Consider the following 11320-nt stretch of genomic DNA (forward strand, 5'->3'; position numbering starts at 1 on the left):
ATTTATAGCAAAAAGAAAAAAGTATATTAACTTATTGTTTCTCAATAAAGAAGAGAATTTTGCGTTTTCTTCGTTGTATTGTTATATTCTTCTACATATTAACACAGGATATAAAGGACGAACTTTTATTTCAAGACTTTCATATGGAATGCATCAGAGATGCAGAAAATATATTGAGTCCCCTTCCGAGAACTATGAATAATAATTTACCCTTGTTCCAGTAGGCTCTTTCCCAGGCCTTGACCGCGAATTAGTTTCGAATTTCTTTCGGTGACGTCACCCCTACGCACTTCACGTGACCCGAATAAATTGGCCGAGGTGAAAGAGGCCTAGAAACAAAGCAAGCTTGTGGTTGGCCTTTGTAGAGGCAGAATTGTAAGATTGGGAAAACATTTAAGATATTCCATATGGTGCTATCACCAAGTTGATTGCAGACACTGAACGCTAATAACCAGACGGCCTGTGCACTGTAAGACCCTGTGTTGCTCCCGGTGGGGGCTGTCGTAGTGGCGGCTGATGTAGCAGTTGTTTTGTTGACATGGATAACGGTTACTGTAAAGAAAAGAAAGTGGTATAATGGTTGGTTAAATGGTCAACTATCCAGAAATATTTAATCATACACAAGCATTGCTCGTGTGTCCGCAAATTGAATAGTGCTAGGAACCAGGTTTTCTAAGGTCTTGTTTCACCCCCCCCCCCCCCCCCCCCTCCCCCCGGTCATGTTATTGAGATCAACCGCTGTAGGTTTGTTGATTTTTTTTTTAGTATTCTAATAGGGAAAGACCCGTTTTTGGTTGGATTGTTCTAACAACTATCCCAAAGGCATCTAATCCACTTTTGGTTGACTTTGTTGAAGTTCCCCAATAGAACACTTTTTTGACTTTTTCAACCCAATCAGCCAAAACCACTAAGGTTTGTGGATTTGAAAGGTTAGTCTTTATTGAGGTAATCAAACGCCCATTGCGACAATTACGCCTCGCGTTCTAATGCTTCAACAAAAATCGCGTGCAGTGCTCAGTGGGATTCCAAACTGAAAAAAGCTATTTGTTCTTCAGCCAGCCAGCCCCCCCCCCCCCCCCCACCTTTAAACCCAAATAACCTATTGTTTAAAACAACAAAGCGTATATCACATGAATCACGAATCACACTGACCCACTCGTGGCGAGATATCTTTAATCCTGACAGTGTGAACCTGAGGCTTCAGTGTGGCTGCTGTTCTTTCGTTCCACGTAGGTTGCGTTATGCATTGGAATTCCAATCCGCGGTCATCTTCTTTGACATTTCTCAGAATGATTGACAGCCCGTCTGTCTTGAGCCTTGTTAGATACTCTGGGCAGGAACTGGTGCACGTTTCCAATACGCATGACGACAAGGACGGGCTGCAGTAGGCAAGTTTTGTTTTTGTTCCATCTGGTAACATTCTGTACCATTCGATGTCTTCTACTGTTTCCTCAGAAAACGTGCCACGAAAAGGACGACTCAGGTCAAGGGTTTGCCCAGCTGTGGCGGACAAACCTAAAAGAGATAAAAAAAGGACACAAATCGTTACACAGCACACGGGAAAAATAAATTATATTAAATTAAATTGCAGTTTTTTATTGGAACCTGTTCCCGTCAAAGACCTCCCGGGGGGTCTTACTAAGACTACCTCGTCATGTTGAAAACCGCATCGCAAACGAGCCGTCGCACCCTAACCGAATTCCTTAAATGATATGAGTATGTTTCTTATATAAGTAGTCGAGAACATGAAAATAAAACAACATAAAAGCCCAAAGTCATCATTCTTATAAGTTTTTTTTTTATATATAAATTGGAGGAATTACTACTTACAACGCTTTGAAGAAGAGACATTCACTTTGTTAACCACCGGAGGTTTGTTTCCATTTCTTTCTATGTGACACATATAGGTCAGTTGATCGTTCAAAACCATCTGAGTCACGTACAGTGTTCCTCGCACAGGATTTCTGATCTTGATTCGCTCATCAAAACTTTCAATATCGTTATATTTAGTGCAAACCAGGCTTGCGTTGCAATAGCCGATCTTTTGTTTTTTACTATCATCACTAGTTTGAGACACCTCCCAGATAAGCTCCTTGTAGTCTTTACTTTGAATCACTGATTGTAGTTCAGGGCAATCCAGTGCAATTTGTTCGTCGACGCATGCTCTTTGACTGTTGTCAGCTCGAGCACCTGTTAAGAGAAACGGAAAGAATACCATTGGGTAATGTTAAGCTTTCCATGGATGTAAAGCTTTTGGAAGTTCTCTCATAATTTAAGTTCGAGATTTGCACTGTATAAAACACATATGGAGTATTGCTTTATTTTTTTTCAATTTGCGATTTCCTGACAAGTTATTTCAGACAACTCTATATATAGCCAGGAACTGCTTTGGTTTCCGTGAACATTTACTCAATTTAAAAGGAGCCTTAACCGAAGTTAGTTATACTATAGTACTATAGTAGTTATTTCAAGAATAATACCTAATAAATTACTGACCAGAATTAAATATACAAACTATACCCTATTTCAGACAAAAATGGCCAAAATCTATATTCTATATGTAGACCAAATCGGCTCGAAAAACTTGCCGTTTGGCGCCGTCGCCGCGCGTACCTTTATAGCTTATATAATGGAGAGCCCTTCCCCCCCCTTACCCCTGGAGAGTGGCGGCACCTGGCAATTGAAGGGAAAAACCCCAGCTTCGATTTTGTTTTCAATAGTACGCAACAATGATTTCGGTTGTACAGCCGCAAATGGAGGCTTTCTATGAGAATATTCACAGTTCAAATTTTTTCATAGTCCATGTAATTTTTGAGACCTTTTTACATCGGAATTATTTTTCAAACTTCTTTACTAGGATTTCTACGATGGCAAAGACTGTTGGCATCATGGTTACATGGTAAAAAAACGGTCGTGATGAATATATCGTATCAAAATCGCGTTCATTTTATTTAAAGTTTGCGGCTACAATAATCTTATCGAAGCAAATCTTAACAGTTTTATACTTTCAGAATTTTCTTGCCGAAGGTGGTTCCGTTCGCAGACAATCAAAACTGCATAAAATAATGAAAACAATCTCCGAAATTAATTATAATGAACTAACCTGCATACACAGCTGATACGACAAGCAAAATATAAATTAGAAGAATTTTGCCAATGAAAGATCTTTGAAAAACATCGGTACCGTACGAGTTAACAGCCATAACTCTTCAATTCCAAAGCCAATTGTGCTTCCACACAGTGTTGAATGATACAAAGCACTCTGAGCTCACTTTAAAGCCTTTTGTTTCTATTTTTACTCATTACTAATGTACATGGATTGTGCTTACTCAGTAACAATGCTGATATATATAGCAAGCGATTACAATCTGCCGGGTAAGTTACACTAAGAACAACAAACCTTTTATATGGAAATTAGTTTCACTCCATGTTTATTCATTGTAGTCATTTTTGAAACGGAGGCAAAAGATAACTCCGAAATGGCCTAATGGTTCATGTTTGGTCACTCAAACTATCGCCGGCTGATATTGTACTGTTTAACGAACAAATGTTATTTAATAAACAGTGGTAAACAGTAACAAGACTTCGTGTGTCACTGTTCAAAAGACTGCTTGCAGTTTTGTGACGTGTCGGACCCGGGGGGGGGGGGGGTTTCCCTAAAGTGACTTCTGGAATTCCAATAGTAATATGTTTCGCGCGTTCGTTTCACGGTTCAAGGTTCTGTTTTGGTATAAACACAATTTAATGAATTCAAGTTATAAAAGACGGGAAAAACTCGTCTCAGAATATACTGTCCAGTTTAGATTTAAGGACTTAAAATCACGTCTTGGTGATTTTGCTTCAACCGTTTAATATTTACTACTCAAATGGATACCATTAGACAATGATTCCATTGTTTCCTTTTGTTTAGTTTTGACTGTTTTGCACTAATTGTTAGATATTCTTTCCTATCCCAGAAGTAATGGCTAAATATTCAAAACTGACAAAATTCAGTCTGGAGAGCAGCAACTTCTTTAAAGGGCAGTGATAAAACACAACAGAAGAAGATGTAGTTTAGCAAAATTTAGGAATAAAACAGCAGAGCTATATTGCTTCGTAAATCGGCTTCCGTGAAATTGCAGCTCTACTGATTTCTAGTTATCGTGTGGCGGATCTATTACATACTGCGCCCCCTTCCAGCCAGCTTACGTTACTGTGAGTGGCTGTGTAACCCCCCCCCCCCCCGGAAGAACATGTAGTCCTATTGAGTGCTCTTAAAACCAGATAGATTTCTCTCTCAAGTTTTTCGTCTGTTTATATTTGGCACGGCACTTGTTTGAAGTTGGCTGTTTGTCTGTCAATACTCAAAACGAGGAAATGGCTTTTGCGACGAGAATAAAATTGAAATACGCCAGTGTTTAAATTGTAAACACAAATATGAGACAGGGACTAAAGTGTCTTTTTTTATCAGTAAATTTGGATAAAGGTCAAGCAGACGTTTTCAGTTCTTAAGAAAACAAACAACAGACGTCCTGATCAGATCTGACCAGCTTTTTAGACAGCAAAGCGAGTTCCTGTTTGGCAAGTATTTCCACTATCAGTCTTTTCAATCGGTCAGGAGTTTAACTCGTGACTTGAGGAATGCATCAAATTTAGAAAACACAGATCAGTGACCAGATAAAAAGTGTAAAAAGGAAGTAAGGCATTTTGTTCATCTCGCACACTGTGTAGATCTGTTCCAATAATAAAACGATTCTCATATATAACACTATAATGATACTTTACTACTAGTACAGCCCTCCTACAGTGAGGGCACAAGATGCCGTTTATGCATAACTATGAAATTTTCTAGCCAGGATGGCTCAGTGTCAAAATTTTGTAACACTGAGTGTAACACTGGTTGATCAAAGAAATCTGTTAGAGTTATTTCCGGATCTATATTTTTTTTTGGTTTCCGACCAGAGCAATCGCTTTCTAGGCATACTGCTATAAGCTGAGTCACAAGCTCCGTGCTTTTGAAGCAAGTACGACATCAGCTTCTCTTACGTTTTGGCCGCTTTAAAACTCTCACGATAAATCTCCTACATGAAAATGCAAAGGCTGTGAAATGTATGGTTCACCTACCATTCAAGAAGAAAAACAATGCGTAAAATAGGAGTGTCCTTTGAAGCGTTTTGCGAAAGCTTTCCATCAATAAATTACTGCTAACAGCGCGAAGTCGAGAAGAGCCAAACAAACTGAACTTCAAGCAACGAAGCGCGTCGTATTTAAACCCTGAGATGATGAAATAGTTGTTTGGATTCGAAAAAAGGGTTTTTCCCGGTAGTACCATGAACTTAAATGACGCTAATGGAATGTGACACACCTAGATTTTCTTCAGTTTCATTTGGAAAGCGTATTTTTGTTAAATTAATTTTGGCTTAATGAAGTTTAAGGGATAACAACGTATTTGCCAAGGAAAAAAGTGTTTAGGCCCTCAGCTGTACTCGGCAGGACGAGTTTTTTTGCCACGAAGTTTTTCTGTTTGTTTCTAACTTATCGTCTCCTTTAAACATCTGCCGGTCTCTGTCGTGTTCCTGTTTTGAGTAAAAGCTACACGTCTGAGCTGAGAATGCTTAAATACAAGTCAAGTGACATTGAATATGTTGATCTATGGTTAATTGACCTTCAAAGAGAGCCGTAGACAACAGAATTTTTTTAGATATCTTTCTTTTCACAAACAAGTCATGAAAATGAAAGTTCATTTCTATTTCGCTGTGTCTTGATAAACCTGGTTTTGAGCACTTCGTCTTGCATGTATCAAATACTTTGAGGGACGCCCGGGGAGGGACGGGCATTTTCCTTGGACCAGATAAATATTGATTTGATTACGTTAAAAGTTGCAACCTAAGCAAGAACATAAATCCTTGCTCATTTTAAATCAAACATGTTAAAATTCCATGGCAACTCTTTTCCTTTCCTTTTTTCCTTTCTTTTATAAGGCAGCACTGATCACGAAAGCCCACGGGGACAAAAGCCTCCTCAACGAAAGCCAGTTCCGAATTCTCCGAAAGTGCCAAGGGAAATTTGATTGCCTCGTCTATGAGATGCTTTGCATAAAGGAACAGAATCCGAGCTTGAACACGCAAACGGACTCCATCCGTGCGAAACTCTATGTTTAATTTAAACATTTTAACACATGCATTGTTTTTACTTACTATTTATACTTTTTTATCAACTTTCACTTTGACTTGATCAAAACGTCGTCGTTTTTAACAAACTTTTTAGCTTTCCTTATATGCTTCGAAATATTTTATCGCAATTTTTTATCGTTAAAAGCACTGAAATAACAATTTTAAATGCAACTTGATATTAAACTGGCAAATCAGTGTACAATCTACTACCTCACCAAACGAAATCGAAAGAGGGGTTTCAAAAACGTTCTGTGAGGTAAGTCCTATTCTGTCGACACTCAGCCATTCTGGGCTTTTAGCATTTAATATGCAAGTTCAAAAAGTGCGGAGAGGAGAAAAGAGGTTCTTGGGACTGACCACACAACGCGAGGCCTACTCGTACCCAGATCACGGGCGTGGGAGATCTGAGTACCAAAATGCTGAAGGTTACTTTGCTCGTGCGAAAGGAGAGAAGAAGCTGACTCTGTACATTCGATTCATGTATACTTTATGCGTGTAGGTAGGTTGATAGGTGTATTGTAGGCAGACAGGCATGCAGTCAGGCAAGCAGGCAATACTAGTAGGCTCAAGAATTAAAGATCTTTTTAATTTTTATTTATTATTTTAAGTCTGCCTTGTAGGTATCGTTAATAGTATATTTATTTGTAAATTTATTTGGCTGCAAACTATAAAGGGGATCTTAGAAACTGTCTCTCAGTTTGTGTTCATTATGTCCTAACCTCGGAAGACACCAAAAATAAGCATAACGGATTAAACAACTAAAAAACTCTTTATAACAAAAATATCTTTAACATGTTGCTTAGTCCTAAACAACCAATCACTGTGACGTATTCATTTTAAGTAATGTTTCTACCATAGCATTTGTTATATTTCTCTGTAGTTATGATTCCTGTAGGAAGGTCATACAGAGCACAGCTCAATAAAATTTGTACTTGTACATCTTGTATGTTTTTAAATGGGTGATGTGGTGATGTGATTTTACGGCACGCGAGTGAAACAGGTGAAGTGCAATACACAAGACATGCTACAATCAATATCAATTTGACGGCACTTACCTTCAACTGTGCGAGGAAGAATACCTAGAAAGAAAAACAGCAATTAGGGAGTGGTCATTATTTATGGGGAGCGGGGGTTGGTGAATGGGAGAAGGCAACATCAGAAACTTTTTATGCCCCCTCCCCCTTTAGGCTCAAGAAAACCTTTTTTGCCCCCCCCCCCACCCCCTTTAGGATCAAGTAAACTTTTTAGCCCCCCAACATCATGTAAATGATTTTCTGTTTCATCAAAGAAATAGAAATACTCTGTAAGATTTTTTTAGACACCTCATTTGACTAGCTAAACTGTTACTGATATTTTATTGATAATCTAGATCCATAGAGGGTAGCCAAACCATTAGTTAAAGCTGACAACAACAAAAACAATAAAGATAAAATGATAATCTGTCACAAGCGTGAAACAAAGAAAAATTCTGGGAATTGAACCCATGGCCTCCCAGATACCAATTGTGAAATGGTGACTTAAAGAAGCGGGTGTGAGGTGACCCTCTAAATGGGGGTGTCATCAACCCAATATATCAGATTAACTAGATTAAGATTGATAGAAAAACGTTGATAGGACATTGTAAATAAGCTAATAGTAGCAATTTGACCAGTCATTTGTCAATGTGTTTATACCTTAGCCAGAGTGTTATTTACAGAGAAGTTTCCTTTGCTTTACTAGAAATGGACATTTGACCCCCCCCCCCCCATCAGTGATGCGAAAACTTTTTTGCCCTCCATTTACAAGCGACCAAAATTTTTTGTCCCCCCTCTCATTCACCAGCCCCCCTCCCCATAAATAATGACCACTCCCTTATGATTACTGATCTGGAAAACTATAAAATGGCTTCTTGTACCAGCATGCAGTGATGGATCGCTTGTTGGCGACAAAAGAAATACTTAGCTGGTAAGAAGTACACTGAGAAGAGGTAATGAATGTACAACCAAACACCCAACAAACTGGAGACTGACTGATAACCTTCCGATCTATTCAGATCTTTTTAAATTCAAGTAACTTGGCCGAAGAAAAGATAACTTGCACCCGTAATTCAACTCTAACTAGACAAGCGTGGTGATAAGCCATGCTATACTATACTTTTGTTAGTAGCGACAGTAGCTGTGTTACTTCTTCTTACTTATAAACAGTTGCATGATTGAAACAGCCAGATATCTTGAATATGACGGATACTTCGGTAATGACGATGTATTTTACCCGGCGTATCAGATCGAACGTTCGGTTTTCGAACCCAATCGAATGCAATCGAACTTAATCGAACGATTAAATTCGATTTTGTTCGGTCATCGAACGAAATCGAACTCACAAAAAATAAATGCAAATCGAACCAAATCGAACGTTAGATAAAGTCCGATGACGTTCGATTTAGTTCGGTGCCGAACGATACCTAAGCGAGCGGCTTACGTCATATCTGACGATATGATCTGAATCGAGCGAATGTTCGGTTTTCCATCATTTTATTATCACGGGGATAAATGCTCGGGTAAATGCGTCAATCGATCCAGCCATCTAAAGTTATGTTTCCTTTATTTCCATTCCTTCTAATTTTAGAACACAAGTACGTTTTTCCGAACTAAATCGAACGCTTCTTTTCGATTTTATTCGATTTGGTTCGGAAATCGAACTCACAAAAAAATTGCTGTCCAATTTCGTTCGATGACCGAACAAAATTGAATTTAATCGTTCGATAGATTACGATTTCGTTCGATTGAGTTCGATAAAAAATTTGTTCGATTTCGTTCGGTTTGATACGCCGGGATTTTAAAACGATTTTTTTAACCAAGCACGTTATTAAATACAGTATTGCACTGTATCAAAAAATTCTCTTGTCTGTATATAAGGACATGCTATATTAGAATTATTATTCTGCTCTGATTCTGCTCGGAGCAAAATATTTTCCGCTTTAGCCCATTGATATGCAGAGAAATTGGAAGTGATGACGTTTCACTTTTGTGTTCTAGTTCATCGAGCCGTTTTTCCCGGAGTACCAAATAAAACTGGATCCAGACCGTTGTAGCCGCTTCTATCCGCTTCTCGAGTTGTCAAATGTCCCCAGAGTCAATACAATCAGGAAACGTTTTTGAAGACATATGCTAATACACAATTGTTTGGAGATAGTAAACTGTTGTACGTACATGTGATCATTCATGGTTGTTGTACAGTCATCTGTCATATCAGTTATAAAGTAAAGTGTGTATAACATGAACATGCACTCCTATATTCGAGATCCTAGTGTTCCTTAAAACCTTATGCAGGAGTAAATTTGCAAAGACAGTGGAATCTCGATTTCTCAAACCCTCAATTCCTCGAACTGCCCGATAACTCGAATCAATTTGCTTGACTATAATGTCCAACACTGCAATATACTCGCTCCCCTCGATTTTTCGAACTGCCCATTTTCTCCACAAAATTTTTCGTTGCCTTGGAGGTTTTTTGAGAAATCTGGATTCTACTGTTTTGAAGCAGAGGCAATCAATTATGCCTGTGGTTTTGATTTGAATAATATAACTAACCTGACAAGCTGCAGATCATCAAAGCGTTACATGTAAACATCATGATCCACTTTCTTTGTGCAGTTCCACCAAACAAATCCATCTTGGAATCTGTCTTCAGACCGTTCACTTGGCTCAGCAATGTATACCTTCTGCCTGTACTGGCCTTTACTATCGGTATTTCTGTTGCGATGCTTTTGTAATGGGTTATAAGGAAGGTATTTTCCCTGACAAAGGGGTTTTTCCCTTTCTGATTTACAGGTTTCTTATTGGTTCTCCCACGCCTGTTTGCACGTAATTGGTTCCCGATCACATGACCATCAATCCATTAAAATAACCTTTTACAAAATAGACACCACTCTTCGCGTATCAAGTATGTGCACTTTAAGCACTTTATTTGTGTCAAATGTCCTTGACACAAAAAATATTTAAAAAAAAATGATTAGTCAATTAATGGAAAACCGATAAAAGATGTATGATATTAAAGAGGTTAGGAATGACGTTTATTTTTTCCGCAAACGGCAAAAATTCAACTTCTCTTTTGGCGTTCGTACGCGGGTGAATGAGTAGTTTTGTATTTGTCCTGAATGTGGGATTTTTTCCCTATTTTTATGAGGGATTAGTTTAAGAATTCGATAAAAAGATAAGATAACAAAATGAAAGGCAAGCTCGCTTTTGCCGTTTGCCGTATAACGTTATTACTATAAAGGACGGCAACTGCAAGTCAACCCCCCCCCTCCCTCCCCACCAACCTCCCTACCCGAGGGGCTCTCTGGGTCAAAGGTTCTCTAGGTGAGGTTGTCATCACATCCGTAATGCAGTTAGGACTTGGGCTTTCCACAAGTTGCTCGGCAACTTTTTGGCAACTTTTCCCCCTTCGAGCAACTTTTTTCCTCTCGAGCGACTTGTTGCATTTAGAACAATTTCCAGACCGAAGATCTCCGAAGATTATCCGAGTATTGTTTAAAGGCCACAAGTTTGGCGTCTTAATGGACAAATTAAGATTGGAAACATCGCCGCTTATCCTTAATCGGCAAAATTTTGCAATATTACGGACTTATATCTGCTCTTAGACATCTATATAAGTATTCCAATTTACCAAATGAACCCAATGATCCAGTCGCCCGGGGTATCCAATCGAACAAAATCGAACCAAAAATCAATCGAACCCAATCGAACACCAATCGTTCGATTGGGTTCGGTAATCGAACAAAATCGAACATCTATTTTGCTGTGAGTTCGATTTCCGAACCAATCGAACCAATCGAACATAATCGAACACAGTCGAACTCAATCGGGTTCGATTTTGTTCGGAATCTTTCTCTTGATAAGTAAATCACGCAGGACTAATCAAAATCAACTTTTATTGAATGGAATAAATATAAAAACGTCCAAATATCGAACTGAATGTCAATGTTTAGTAAAATATATTTGGTAGAAGAGAACAAAACGACGGTAAAAGAACTGAAATGCACTATTGTTTACATCTCTATATTAGAAGGAAGGATATGGTTTCTGCCCTGCTTTTAACCATTACACTCAAACAGAAGTTGCACCATTTTATTCACTCAACACAGGCAGTTGTGTTCAATATGTGAAGAACACACATGTGTTACAAAATTT

General features: G+C 38.6%; 1 pseudogene across 1 annotated transcript; it reads right to left on the reverse strand.

The window, feature by feature from the left end:
* Positions 1-250: 250 nt before the first annotated feature.
* LOC144643073 (uncharacterized) lies at positions 251-9848 on the reverse strand (annotated as a pseudogene). The gene is made up of 5 exons (XR_013568844.1): positions 9719-9848; positions 7208-7231; positions 1831-2190; positions 1153-1515; positions 251-552 (listed from the first exon to the last, which is right to left on the reverse strand). The product of XR_013568844.1 is annotated as an uncharacterized LOC144643073 (transcript).
* Between the last annotated feature and the right edge of the window lie 1472 nt (positions 9849-11320).

Source organism: Oculina patagonica, chromosome 2 (genome assembly GCF_052425735.1).
Source record: "Oculina patagonica isolate OP01 chromosome 2, crgOcupat, whole genome shotgun sequence".
Classification (NCBI taxonomy): domain Eukaryota; kingdom Metazoa; phylum Cnidaria; class Anthozoa; order Scleractinia; family Oculinidae; genus Oculina; species Oculina patagonica.